Source organism: Arachis stenosperma, chromosome 3 (assembly GCF_014773155.1).
Source record: "Arachis stenosperma cultivar V10309 chromosome 3, arast.V10309.gnm1.PFL2, whole genome shotgun sequence".
Taxonomy (NCBI): Eukaryota; Viridiplantae; Streptophyta; class Magnoliopsida; order Fabales; family Fabaceae; genus Arachis; species Arachis stenosperma.
In genome coordinates, this window is record NC_080379.1 from 164,805,696 (window position 1) to 164,821,315 (window position 15,620).

At 26.1% G+C, this 15,620-nt stretch overlaps 1 long non-coding RNA gene across 2 annotated transcripts; it reads right to left on the reverse strand.

The window, feature by feature from the left end:
* Positions 1-1,779: 1,779 nt before the first annotated feature.
* On the reverse strand, positions 1,780-4,001 carry LOC130966006 (uncharacterized). Of its 2 annotated transcripts, none has more exons than XR_009081243.1 (4): positions 3,507-4,001; positions 3,229-3,298; positions 2,907-2,982; positions 1,780-2,342 (listed from the first exon to the last, which is right to left on the reverse strand). It is a non-coding gene; the product is annotated as an uncharacterized LOC130966006 (long non-coding RNA). The 2 variants fall into 2 exon arrangements; XR_009081244.1 differs by having other exon boundaries at positions 3,229-3,285; positions 3,507-4,000.
* Positions 4,002-15,620: the final 11,619 nt, after the last annotated feature.

A 15,620-nucleotide genomic window follows, 5' to 3' on the forward strand; every position in this document is an offset into this window, starting at 1 on the left:
GATGGGCATGGACAAAGTCGAGATAATGACGTAAATTTATTGATACGATTTCTGGGTGTAATGGCTCGTAGAGCAACGCTGTAAATTGGAAAGGTCTTTGGTGTTGAAAATGTATGATGTGTGATAAATTTAGAGAAACTGGATGAAATTTTAGAGAAAAAGCTATGGATATAGGTACAAATTTTTGTTATCAAAATACAGTGATAAAGTGCCTAGTTTATCTAGTGATATGTTAGACATTTAATTGATATATTTAATAAGTAATAGTTGAAATTTTAAATATATTTAATCTAGAAGGGATTAGAATTTATTTTATTTATGTTAAATTTTTTTTATTTCTTATTATATATAAGTTTAGACTTGTATTATTATTATTATTATTATTATTATTATTATTATTATTATTATACTGAATTCTTATTAGTATTTTTTTATGGAAAAATGTTAGATATTATATATTTAAAAAGTTTGATTTTTGTTATTAATGTAATATATATAAATATAATTTTAATTTAATAAAATTGTTCAATTAGAGCAAATTAGCACAAATTAGTCCTGAATTGTATGTGAAAAATATAGTGAGTTAGCCACAAAAATAGTGTGATTAAATAATCCAACATTAGCCACAAAAAAAATGTGGCTGAAAAACCCGGCCTGCACAAATTAACTACGGATGAAGTGTAGTAGAATTATACTTTTTTATTTAATTATTCTTATTTAGCCACGGCATTATGCGTGGACAATGATATACAAATCGTGGCTCTTTGAAGGTCTCCACGATATTTAAAATTGTGGCTAATAACGCTAAAATCGTGGCAAATTGAAAATGCAACCCCTCGATTAGCCACAAATATTCTTTCGTGGCCAATGTATAGTTGCTACGGTTATCTTAGAGTTTAGCCACAATTTTTTTCGTGGCTAAACCCCTTATTTCTTGTAGTGATGTGCTCTCGTGACTTTGTAAGGAACTGTAAATTATCTGACATTCAATTTAATTAAGGATCTTCTTGTACAAATTTTTTTATCTGTATTTAGGTTTATCATAGATTTATTTGTAATAAGCTGAAAGTAATTTTCGGATCATAAGTTGAAATGATTATATATGTCATATATATTTGACATTCTTTTGATAGCATTTCAATCATGAAAAAAGGTTTAATTGTTGTCTATGCTCTCTAATGCGGGTAATTGAGGTACCCATATTTTTAAAATTAGAAATTCTTAAATGGAATCAATATGATTCAATTCAATCATGGTTTGACATTGTATATTATTACTGCAGCCTAAACTTTTTTCCAGTAAATTCAAAACCAACCTTGATAAAATCTAAGCGCAATATGTGTATATAATAAACCATATTGAGTGAAAGATTGAGAAAGAATCTAAGTGGATTTTCTCCCTATACATGTAGGTTTTGCAATAAACTTAAGTTCTTAACCTGCTTCTTTTGTTCTATGTGTAATTCAAATATCTCCTGCCACTACAAGAAACAAGGGGTTTGGCCACAGAAAAAACCGTGGCTAAACTCCAAAATAACTGTAGCAACCATATATTGACCACAAAAAAATATTCGTGGCTAATCAGGGGGTTGCATTTATGATTTGCCACAGTTTTTTGGCTTTTAGCCACAATTTTAAGAACCGTGGAGACCTTAACTTAGCCACAACATAACAAAAATTAGCCATGATTTTAACCGTGGCTAAATCCCAAAATAAAACAAAAAAAAATTATAGACCACAGCAAATTTGCCATGATTTTAATCGTGGCTAACTATGAAGATTCCAAAAAAAATTTATATTCTACATTTTATTGTATTTACATCAAATTTGACGATAAAAAGATATTTTCTTTTACATAATGAAATAAATTCAACATCCATACATATAGAATAAAGCAAAAGAATTCAACAACACAAAATAACAAAATATACAAAAGATAATATAAGTTCAAATACTTAGAATTAACACTTCATTGTGTGCTCGATCAAAGGATTGGCTACGCTGTTAGTAGCTTTCAACTTCCTATGCAACTTCACTAGCTAGAGCTAAACATTGTAAGTGAAGACTTTCAATGTCTCTTGGAAGGCTAGAATCATACACTAATGAATATGAGCTCAATCATTAAAGATCTGTGCACTGCCATGCAAACAAAAAAAAAGTATACAAAGACGGAAAAGAAATATAGTGAAACAAAGCAACAAGAAGAAATAAACTTTGAACTTTATATATGTAAGAAACTTGGAATAATTCAAAACAAAAAGTGAGACCTAACTTCAATGAATCAATAAATGTCATGACCTGTGTTATTTGTGCTTTCCTTTGATCTGCCTCTCCTCTACATATCTTCCATCATAATCCAAAATTCATCAAATATTAATTGTATTTCATAATATATTAAGTAATTAAGCACGTGCACCAGCAATCTGCATACCAACTAGTCAAGAATTCTAAGAAATAATAACAGCTAAGACATTAAAGTACCTACTTAACAATTTGGTTTCAGCAGCTTTATAAAGAGAAGAGAATACAAATATATACTTCTTGTTCTAAATGAAAAAATGGTGCCATGTGCACATCTGATTCACTTTAACTAGTATCCTCTTATTTGTGTTGTTTTACTTGTTGCAAGTTCATTCTTTGCTCTGATTGTTTAATTTTTTCACCCTTATGTCTTTACACTATCATACTTCCAAATTGTCATACTAAATGGGTTTAATTAAATAACAAGAAGAAGAAATAAACTTTGAACTTTATATTACATAACAATAAGAAATTAAGAATATTCAAGCAATAAGATGACATTCAGGTATTATACATGAAAGATAGGTAGAATCACATAATACATTAAGTAATTAAGCACGGCAACAAAATCACATACAGGATAGGTGGAAATGTGGAATCATGTACCTATAGCAGAGATTCTTTCACATACAAGCAGCTCCTAAAGTTTTTCATAGCATAATATCACCATCACCATTTTTACCTACAAACAATTGTAGATAAAACAATCAGCTACCTTCTTAATTAAAATATGATAAAAACTTTTCTCCACACTGGATCCAAAATTGCTAAGGTGTATATATATTAGTAGACAAAATAAACTAGGGGCACATAATTGGAAGGGAAAAATTATAAAAGATATAACAGAAAGGCCTACACTAAAATATCTTCAACTTGTAAAAGATAAACTTGCTTCAAGTAACATGTGAGAGATTAAAAATCAACTTACCTTGCCAGTATTAGATAAGAACTCATGAACATCATTCTTTGTTGCCCTTAAAGGCATCTGAAATTATAAGCTGATAATCATCAAGAAAAAAAATACTGTGATACATAAGGTCTTATAATGGTCAGATGGACACTTAGAACACTGCAAAGAATATGACATATAACATTGCAAAGTAATGATGCAATCACAATTCAGATTCTCCAATTGATAAAATAATCACAACACAATACATATACAAAAAAAAAACTGAAAATAAAAGAGGAAAAGAAATAACTCACCCGAAGCGATTGAACTAGCACCTGGTAGTGGTGACTCAGGCATCGGCAATCCAACCCTACCTGTTGCCGTCATGCTCAAACTGATCTATGAGCGACGACAACAAGAGGAAGAATAGGCAGATCTAGGATGCAGGGGAGCTTTCCTGAATTTGGCGTAGACGAGCTCCAACACAATGATAAACCCCATGATTTCCTATGCAAGGTGAGGATTTGACCTACTAATTCAACAAGAGAGAAGCTCGGAGGAAAGAAAAGGGCTGAGATGATGCAAGGAAGGGAAGATATAACAAGAGGGGCAAATTGGGTGGTTTAAGATAAATTGGGGCAGAGGAGAGGGCAATACCAAGGTGGACAAAAGATTGAGATGGTGAGAAACGGTTTTGTGTGATTATTGAAGGTGAGAAACGGTTTTGTGAAAGACATGGTTAAAAATTACGAAAGTGCTCCGATTTAGGGACCACCAAGAATGTTCGTGGAAAATTACCAAAATTTAGCCACACTGAGAGTTTTCGTGACAAATATGAGATATTCTCATTTATATTTGCTACATATTAGTGTTCGTAACTAAATTTTTGTGGCTAATGCCCGTTTATGTGGTAGTGTGCTTCTTTAGATCATTAGAAGTTGTTCCATTTTCAGATATCTCGCTCCTACCTCTATGTTTATGTTCCTATTAAATCTTGTTTCAATAAATTCTTTTATGTATGAGTTCATTGTCTCCATAATTACTACATAAATAAATTTCGTTGACAAGTTGCCTCAGGTATGTCAGTATTCAAATTTCATTGCCCTTTTTTCTTTTAAGTTTTTAATTATGTTTGGTTAAGATAAATGAAAGTTTATTGTTATGTTTTCAGCAAATTGATACATTGGCAGGGGCAAAAGCAAAGAATTGCCATAGCAAGGGTAATTTTGAAGTGCATTGAATGCTGAATCTGAACGTGTTATTCAAGAAGCCTTAGGAAATACCATGTCAAATAGGCATTGTCACTTTCAGACTGATGATCCAGATGAAGTAGAATGGCTGCCATTGTCACTTTTTGAATTGTGTATAGACATTTTTTATTTGTTTTATTCAGTTTTTTTCTTGTCACAAAATAGTTTAGCTTCTTGTTCAAAAAGTTTTGATATAAACTATCAAAATTCAAAAAGAAAGAAATAAAAGGCTATTGATGTTTTTGATGCAATTACTACGAGTTATTTTTACAGTTTTTGGAGTACATTTGAATATACATGAATGCTCTTATTAGGATTTTTTTTTTAATTTGATAAAGATATAAGTCAAACTTTTAAAGCGTGGCAATAGGTTCTGTCTAAACACATAAATAAAAAAAGTGTGGCAATAAGTTGACATAAAGGCACGTTTTTAAAAACGTGGCAGTAGATTTGTTGCTAGACACACTTTTAAATCATAGCAATTGGTGACCACCAACAGTAACATTTTTTCACCCAAAAGCACCGCCAGAAAGTAAGCATGACAATTGATTCCAAAAAGCGTGGCCATATTGAATTAGCCACGGTTGAACAAGTGACTTTTTAAAAAACATGGCCGTAGTTCAAAAAGTATGGCAACACTTTTTTTAGCTTTTCGAAACACTTTTGGAGCATGTCAAAAATCATATTTCCTTGTAGTGAGAGATCAAACAAGCTGAAGAAGGTCAAGATTATTGGAAAGATAATATAGAGGGTTAAGTACAATTTTAGTCTCTAAGGTACAGGTCAAAAATTTTTTTCGTCTCCAACTTTTCTTTGGATATAAAATCGTCCTTAAGGTTCAGCTTGGTTTTAAAATCGTCTTTCGGACCAAAATACCCTTCTCAAACAAACCTTCACCAAGATACTCAATTTCACTTCTTCTTTTTCTTTTTTATCACAGCATTAGCAACAACAACAATGGACAAATAAACAAATATCAAAGATCCATAAATAGAAGCAGAAATTAGTACTAAAAAATCAATGATCTGTATTTCAAATATCAAAGAATCAAAAAAATTACAAAAGAAAAAACGAATTGAAACCCTACGGAACAACGGCGAGCACGCGAGGAGCAACAGCGAGCGAGCATGGAGGAGGAGCAAAAACGGCGACGCAGTGCGCGATGTCCTCCCTCGTTGATCTGCTGCCACCGACATTGAATACTGGCGCAGGAGCAAAAACAGCGACGCGATATGTGACGTCTGTCCTCTCTTGTGGGCATCGTTGCCATCTTCCTCTTCCCGCCCCCCATCTTCTTCCGTTCCCCCTTCTTCTTCTTCATTATGGTTTTCTTTCTTTTTCTCTCAACTTCAAACACTCTTTTTCTTTTGTTTTTTTTATTTTATACATTTTTTATTAGGAGTAATTTGGTTCAAAATTTTAAAATTTAAATAAAAAAGACAATTTTAAAATCAAATTAAATCTTAGAGACGATTTTGTATACAAAAAATATTGAAAAATAAAAAATTTTCAACCTAAACCTAAGTGATGCTTAACTCTAATATAGAAGTGATAACAAGTGTATTTACCCGTGCCATGCACGTGATAAGATTGAAATTATAATTTTAAATTATTTTTTTAAAATTAATTTGAATTATAATAATTTGATTAATAAAAAAGTAACATGTTATGCATTTTTTTTAATCTAGTGTTAATTGAATTAATTTTAAAATGCTTATTAATCGCCTTTAATAATCTACTTTATTCAATAAATCAGACATATATACTGAATGTGATCATAAATAATATAGTAATAGTTAAATCCACCAACAAATATATTGGCTATTATCACACTATAAAACAAATTAAATATAAAGGCTATTAGCACTTATAAATCTATAAAATCACACAATCTTTTATTCGTGCAAGGGTTTACTTATCAAATAAATTTAAAATATAAACAAAAAATATTTATAAAATAGAGCTAGCATCACTTGAAAGAATCATGAAAAATAATCAACTTACTTTATTATTCATGAGAACCATTTCCATGTAAGTCGTCTTGTTCTTATCAAATTTGGATGGGACTTTCCATAACCTTATATATTAATTTTGTTAAATAATATATATATATATATATATATATATATATATATATATATATATACATATATATTATGGTAGTTTTTTTAATATATATACATATACATAAATAAAAAAAATATATGAATTATATTTTGTTAAACTCTATGTTACCGGTTATTAAAAATATTTAAATCACATATATTAATTATTTTTTGTTATAATTATTACGTTATATATATAATTAATTTTTATTCTACAATCGTGTAATAATTTTTTCTTTTTTATATCCATATATATTCCTTAATCCCGACCCCATTTATACTCATATTAATAGTTTTTTTCTAATAATAATATTTTAATTTTTTATTTTTCTTTTTTCACGTATTTTTTTAAATAGTGATATTTTAATATTTTTTCTTTTTTAAAAATATTTTTTTTAATAATTACATCACTAATTTGAAATATAAAATGAGAAAAAAAGGTGATGCATATATCCAAGAAAGAAAATAAACTTAAAAATAAAAAAAATTATATTAAAAAATGTAAAAATAATATATTTAAAAAGAATAGTCGTAATATATAAATTGAGTCAACACTTTAAATTTCTCTAAACCTAATTTAATCAAATACCAATATTAAGAAATAAATTACTTAAATAATATTTAATCTATCCTAGTCCTTATACTCGTATAGATTAGAGTCATTCTCGTAATGACAACCAACTGAAACAACATCGTAAGTTCAAACATTTAGAATTCGTGCAAATTCAAACCATTCTCTTGTTCTTTGAAAATCTTCTGTATCCCTGATAGAGTTGAATCGCAATTCCTTTTATGGAAAAAGAGTTACGGAGGTGGCTTTGATGTGTTGGAGACCAAAATTCGGAAGTCACTATTTATATTCGAGTGTGATACCCATTAAACCCTAAAAGCCAAATAAAATAGTATCTCTGATTTTATTCTCATTTAATTTTAAATCAAAAGTAATAATGACTTATTTAATTTAGCATTTATAATAATAAACAAAATGAGCATGATATAAGTTATTTAATGTAAAATAGCTTAATTTATGATTATAATTAATATATGTATTAAATATATTAGAAAATAATAATTTCATAACAAAATAATTATTCAATTTGAATTACAATTAATTGATCGATAGAAATTATAATAAATTGTATGATGCTTAAATAATTAACCAAATCGATTAGTTGATATAATTAATTTATTATAATAAATTAAATTTAATGAATTAAAAAAATAAAAAAACACCATCAGAAATATGCCGGTGATGCCACGATAGTTTTATCATTAGGTGCATAAATTTAATTTTTATATAATAGAATAGATATTTACAGATTATTATAATAAACACAGTAATGCCACGACACTTAAATTCAAAAAGAACATGTGATAAATTATAATAAATCTATATATGAGAAGTAAAAGTAAAATAAGCAATTAAAATTTAAAAATAAAGTAAAAATAGTAATTAAAAAAAGTAAAAGAAGATAAAAAAATAATGTGTGGAGTAGATAAAAAATGTATTGCAATAGAATATTAATATAATTAATTAATATAAAGGATGAAAAAGAAAAATCAAAATACGATCTTATTAAAAAATTTCAAAAAATAAAAAATAAAAAAAAACTATTAATCAAATTTTATAAAAATATTACAAAAAATTTAAATTATCTTTAAATGAAATAATAATACCCTTAAGAATTAATAATCAGAATAAATAAAAAAAGAATTAATATAAAACAAAATCATAAAAAAATATTAGTAAAATTAAGATAAAAAAACAAAAATTATAAATTACAAATTACAAATTATCTGAAATACAAAATAGAGAAAGAAAAAAGGAATATATAAAATAATAAGATAATAAAATGAATTAATTGATTTCATTTATTTCTTTGTTTTATAAATTATTTATTAAATAATTTAATATTTATCTTGATCAAATTAAATAATAAATTAGTTATAATTAATTTGGTTTAATGAATCAAAAAAATTTAAAATAATTTGATATTTATTCTAATTAAATTAAATATTTGAAGTTATGATTAATGTAAATATTAAATAATGAAATATTTATCCTAATCAAATCGAATTACATAATTTATTAGTTATAATTAATACAATTGAATAAATCAAACACATTAAATTAAAAAATAATTTAATTAATTTGTGTCTTAAGGACACATTTTAAAAATATTTATTTTTCAACCATTTTTATAAATCGAATTACATAATTTATTAGTTATAATTAATACAATTGAATAAATCAAACACATTAAATTAAAAAATAATTTAATTAATTTGTGTCTTAAGGACACATTTTAAAAATATTTATTTTTCAACCATTTTTATAAAACGAATTGAAACCCTACGGAACAACGGCGAGCACGCGAGGAGCAGCGAGCGAGCAAGGAGGAGGAGCAAAAACGGCGACGCGGTGCGCGATGTCCTCCCTCGTTGATTTGCTGTCACCGACGTCGAATACTGGCGCAAGAGCAAAAACAGCGACACGACATGTGACGTCAATCCTTTCTTGTAGGCATCGTTGCCACCTTCCTCTTTTCCCCATCTTCTTTCCTTCCCCCTTTTTCTTTTTTATTATGGTTTTCTTTCTTTTTCTCTCAACTTCAAACACTCTTTTTCTTTTGTTTTTTTATTTTATATATTTTTTATTAGGAGTAATTTGGTTCAAAATTTTAAAATTTAAATAAAAAAGACAATTTTAAAATCAAATTAAATTTTAAAGACGATTTTGTATACAAAAAATATTGAAAAAAAAAAATTCAACCTAAACCTAAGTCATGCTTAACTCTAATATAGAAGTGATAATGAAGATGCATGTTGATTGTTGAATTGATGGCCAAAGCAAGCGGCGAATGGAAAATAAAGATCTTGTGACGGGAATACAAGGAAGATTGCATGGGGACCATTATTTAAAGTTTCAAGTTTTCTTCCCATGGAGAGAGCCACAAGGACTAAACAGTCAAATTGCTCGTTTGTCCTCTTGCGTTGGTGCTATGTGTCGGCCATGTGGATGAGGGTATGCATGACATATATATATATATATATATGAAAAGTTTTTAAGTATATATCGATAAATTGGTATTTTAATAAATTTTAATGGTTAATTTTAATTATATATATTATATATAATTTTTATAATTAAAACTAATGATTAAAAATTATTGAAATACTAATAAACTGATACAGTTAAAAGATTATATATATATATAACATATATTATTAAAATCAGTTTAAAATAATATATATTATTTATTAAAATAAAAATTTTATATAATTAAAAAATTAAAAAATTTAAAATTTAATTTATATTTTATTTTTAATAATATATATATATATATATATATATATATATATATATTGTCCTGTATTCATGTAAAAAAAACAAACAGATTTTGAAACGTATATTTGTTTTGTTTATAATTTACAACTGCATTATATATATATATATATATATATATATATATATATATATATATTTGTCTGCAGAATAATATTTAAAATTAGATGTATTTAAGTATAAAATATTTTTTATTTTTATTAATACACAAATAAATATAAAAATATATATATCGAACGAATATTAATAAATATTATATTCAAATATTAGACACGGCAATTAAATAAAGTGTTCATATTTAGATTTATATGATATGCTATATATCGGAAACAAAGGTGGCTCATGCCCATAGTTCACAAGTCTAATACTCTAATCATATAGTATATAGTACGTAAGTAGTTATAGAATTTGCTTTTTTTTGTGTTTTTTTTTTTCCAAAAAGTCCCGTGATGTTAGTTACGGATGATGAGATTGTTGAATAGAGCAGGTTTGTCTTTAATTTGGTAGGCCTTGTTCATGTTCAATTTCTTCGACCAATTCAGTCTTAATCGTATCTTCAATATGATCTGCTTCACTCTTTTAATATTCCACAATTTTTTCTTTCATAAGATTTCTATTCACATAATCAACGAATCTGGTTCTGCCTGGCTATGTATCTTATTCCCTTTGTCTACAACGCTCTTTCACTTCACTCCCATCCATTTTCTTTGCCTTAGCTTCTATCAATATTTGCAATTATTGTGTTTCAGTTTTTAGGGAAAATTTAAACACTAACCGAATAAATAAGGTTTTATTAGCAACCTCTTATAACAAGTTTCTTAATACTACATGTACACAATATAGTTATTAATGATTCACTCATATAATATATACAAATACAAAAAACAATTTTGAAAATATTTAAATCAACATATATAAATATAAATAAATATAATAAATTTAGTGACCAATTTTTAATATATATATATATATATATAAAGTATTTTTGTTTTAAAATACTATATATAAATAGCATATTATTGGTTCGAAAATACTATATGCATGAAAAAATAAGTCAATCATATATTTATATTACGTCTAACTTGAATTAGCATATAGATTAAAGGTTAGTTTCGAAATTTAGAATTTGAATGTCTCGTATTTTAAACAATAACTTATTCTTGTCTCGATCGATGACATTGTCGTTAGGAATGAGCACAACGAATATTTAGAATAGTAATTATATTTCTCCATGTAATTTGATCAAGTTGTGACACAAATTTTTTTAAAAAGTATTGTTTTATATATTTTTAATAAATATGTATTCTTGTGCAATTATGCATGTTCTATTTCCATATACATTTGTTCTTTATTTTTTAGTGTCAAATATATGGTTGTATTTTAATATAAAAAATTACTTTGCACCCAAAATAATGACCATCATAAGTCCACATCTTCAAAATAATCCCTTCTAATACTTAAGAAATTTATCATATATATTATCTTATTTAAACTAATTTATAGTTACACAATTAAAACAGGTTTAGAATATATTCACAGGTTTTCAGTCGAAAGCAATTTATTTTTCTTGGGTTAGACTCAACTTCTTGTGTAGACACTATTATTGTTGACTTGTTGCATTGGAGTTGGACCGATGGGTCAGATAGGTAGGTAACTATGTAAAAAATAATATTATGAAAAAAATTTTAAGTGTATTGATATATCAGTATTTTACTAATTTTTAATCGTTAATTTTAATTATAAAAAATATATATAATATATATAATTAAGATTAACGGTTAAAAATTACTGAACACCAATGTATACATATACTTAAAAACTTTCCAATACTATGAAGGATAAGAATTATTTATGAAATTTAAGAAATAGACCCAAATTTTTAAAAACACTACTCTATTTGTGGCTTTATTGATTAGGTCACATGAGCTGAAAAAGTTGTGTCTTAATAATTATGGCAATGAGGAAATTAATGTGTCCTTCCAAGTCCCAATAGGGTCATATTCTTCTTCTGTATATAATTGCCAGATATATTAAGATTTATTTTCATTCTAAACTTCACAAATATCATATATCAAAAGCAAAGATAGGCATAATTATATTTTAGGAAATGAAATCAGTGGTAGTATATATATATATAACTTACAATATCTATCTAGGAAGAAATAAAGGATCTAGGAAGGTAGGTCATTTTTTTCAAACGTTCTTCTAATAAAGTGTGTTTTAACTTGGTATCAAGATTAGGAAAAATATTCTTGCCAAAGAAGAGTTTACACTTGAAAATTGTTCAACACAGTCAAAATATCTTCAGAGCTTTGTCTTAGTGCGTTTTCTAAAAAATAATAAATTAAATTGTTTTTGGCTTTGGATAATGGAATGAATGAATCACCAAAAGACTAGATTATTATCTAACTAATTAAATTAAAGTTGGTGCAAAAAGCAAAGTCTATGCTGCGATGATAGTGTATATATGTAAAAGGACGTTTATTATAGCCAAAGTCATTAGTGATTTATTTAATTTGCATACCAAACCATGTTGACTATTTAGTTACACATACAATAAGCTTTATCATATGCAATTTTTTTTACATAACCTGAAAGAGAGAAGCAAAACAAGATTAAAGACTGATCAATGACATCTTAAAGGTGTGTTTCTAAAGTTGAGATGTTGGAAGAAATTAATAAAGCCACTACCATTATTCCCAACACCATGCATAAGCCAACAAATTAAACTTACAAAGCTTAATCAAATAAAACCATGCATAAGGTGGTAATTTTACATTATCTAATAGAATTAACTAGTTATTACAATATTAGAGTTTTATATATAGAGGAAAAATTTAAAGCATAGCTGTCCTTTCAGACTTTCGAAAGTATTCATGTACCATGAGATAATATATATCCCAAGAAAGAGACATGCATTCTTTATATTTTTTTTTTTCTGTTTTCTACTATATCTTTGAATTCTACTAAACACTTAAATGGATTTCTTTCTTTTTCAATATAAAAATTGCTAAACATACATTTTTTTTGTTTGATATTATAAAATATATAATACTTTTTTTAATGTTTTTTTGTATTAAAATATATTTTGTCAATTTTTATATGTTACTTTAATTTAGTAAATAAATATTAATTTTATTATAAAATAAATTAATAATATTTATTTAAATATTTAAAATGAAATAATAGAATAATATAAAAAATTATTTAAATTAATGTCTCTTTTAATAATTTTTTATTTAAAAATAATTTTAAATAGTATAATCTAAATAACATTTATTTTATTATAATCTGTTTTAATATAAAAATTACTAGACATAAATTACGTTAACATAAATTTATTTTTAATCAAAATCAAATTTATAAAATTAATTTTACACAAATTTTCGTTTACAAATTACAATCCAAACACAGACTAATAATTAATTACAGATCGAAAACATATGCATAATTTAAATTTCTGACACTTATTTTATTTAAATGAACTAATCAACTCCTCAGACATTGAACCAATGCAACTTGATTGAATTCTTGACATTTGACAATGCAAGTGGGAGTCATTCTTATTAGATATGGCCCAACCAGCATACTCTTTACCGTACAATAATAATCAATTAATACTATATATCAGAGGAATTAGGAAACCTATTGCCAGGGACAGGGACCATTTTTCATCTCTTTCGTCAACTTTAATTTATATCAACAGATATGCATATCTTCAGATATAAAAACATATATATGCATATCTTCATTGGCACATCAATATATACCTAATACCTATAAGATTAATATAGTAACTAATAACTACTAATTAAACCTTTATTTTAGTATGTTATATTTATTTTATATAAAAATAAATTATTGTTAAATTCTATCCATTTTTTTTAATAAACTGTCCTTGGAGAAGTCAAAGTTACATTTTACAAAAGACAAAAATAGCATGTATCTAATGTTATCACATTTTTTATTAAAAAAAGTCACATTTTTTAAAGCAAAATATATTTTGTATAATATTATTTAACCTGAAATTTGTTAAATATAATTTTAAAAAAATTCAAATATTTTTTAAACACTAATATTCCACTAATCTTTTAACTATTAATTTTAATGAATATATTTTTATAATTAAAATTAATAATTAAAACTATTAAAATATCAGTGTTCTAAAAATATTTAAAATTCTTCCTATAATTTATCCTAAAGTAAAATTTATTGTGAATATATATGTGGGTTAAATCCTTGTATAGAAAGCTAGCTTTTTTTAGATATAAAAAAGACCGCACCTTCGGATTATTGCAGTGGCTAGTCAATACCGTATCAATGACTTGAAGAAAATAGGCAATGGTCCCTCCAAACTAGGAATTCACAATTTTTTTAAAGCAATAGATTGATCTCATCATTCGTCCATTTAAATAAGTATTGAAGGTTTAAATTTTATTTTATGTATATAGTATTTTATTGATCAGCTAAAATTTATGACAAATTTTTTTTTGACTTGGTAAATGGAGGGATATTATATATAAAAAAATAATTTTATTATAAGAAATTTGATTAATTTAATTTAAAAATATATTTATTTATTTTATTAAATTAAAACATTAAAAAAATTATTGAAAAAAAAGGGATGAACATATCTATCATTTGACTAAAGTATTGAGTACTGACTACTTTTGAATATGGAGACAAGTTTAGTGGTTGACAAAAAATAAATAATAAATAAATAAAAGAAGAAGAAAAGTGTGTAGTGTGTGAAGCTTGACCAAAAATCCCCCAAACATCACCGTGTCCAACACTGCCTCAGGTCTTTGCTTTCAGATCACAAACACTAAACAGGGTTCAATTCATGAAACTTTTCATTGTTTTTGTATCCACAGAGTAAAAGGTACTTTGGACATTAATAGATATGTTATAAACAAATATGGACAATTACAGTTTAATGTTATGGAATTTGTATGCATCTCAATAAGTATTTATTCAATCTTAGGATATGCTTTGATTTCAGTGGCATAACCGAAACCAGATTCATGTAAACTTTTTATTTATTTTAAGGCAATAATAAAAAATATGAGAAAATTAGAAACCATAACATGCATGATTTTGGTAACTTTGAAAAGAAACTAAAAAATAAAACTATTGTTTCGCAGAATATAATTTTGAGATTAGTCACATAATATATGAACAAAAACTCACTGAACTTCAAAAGATTCGCAGTTGGAGGGAACATTAAATCATACTTGTAATTATTGAGTCTAAATCAAAGCACTCATCTTTACTTGTCTCATAAGATAATTATTAACGAACGAACGAACGAATTTTCTAGTTGACTTTTTTTTTCGCGCTTGAATTGAATCGTTTCTGTGGACTATTATTTGAAAATTCATTAATAAAATCAAAGAACCAACTTATCCATTTATTCTATGTGATTGTTTTAAATGAAGAAGTAGTTTTTAGTTTCTACTCAAAATCAGGTAAAGTTTAAAATGATGAGTGCCGGCAAAGATCTTTTAAATGATATGCACCTTTTTATTAAATTGAAGGACAGAATTGATTAAAGCATAAGCAAGTTGATCGATCCCATACTCATACTGCATTATGTAATAAAGCATTAAATAATCTTTGATTAAACGAGTGTGATGATTTATTTGCCTAAAAGGAAGGCCTAAAGTAAAGTGGATTTAGCGAGGTCAAATCAAAGGCGTTGTATCCTTTCTTTTGTTTTTTTTTTTT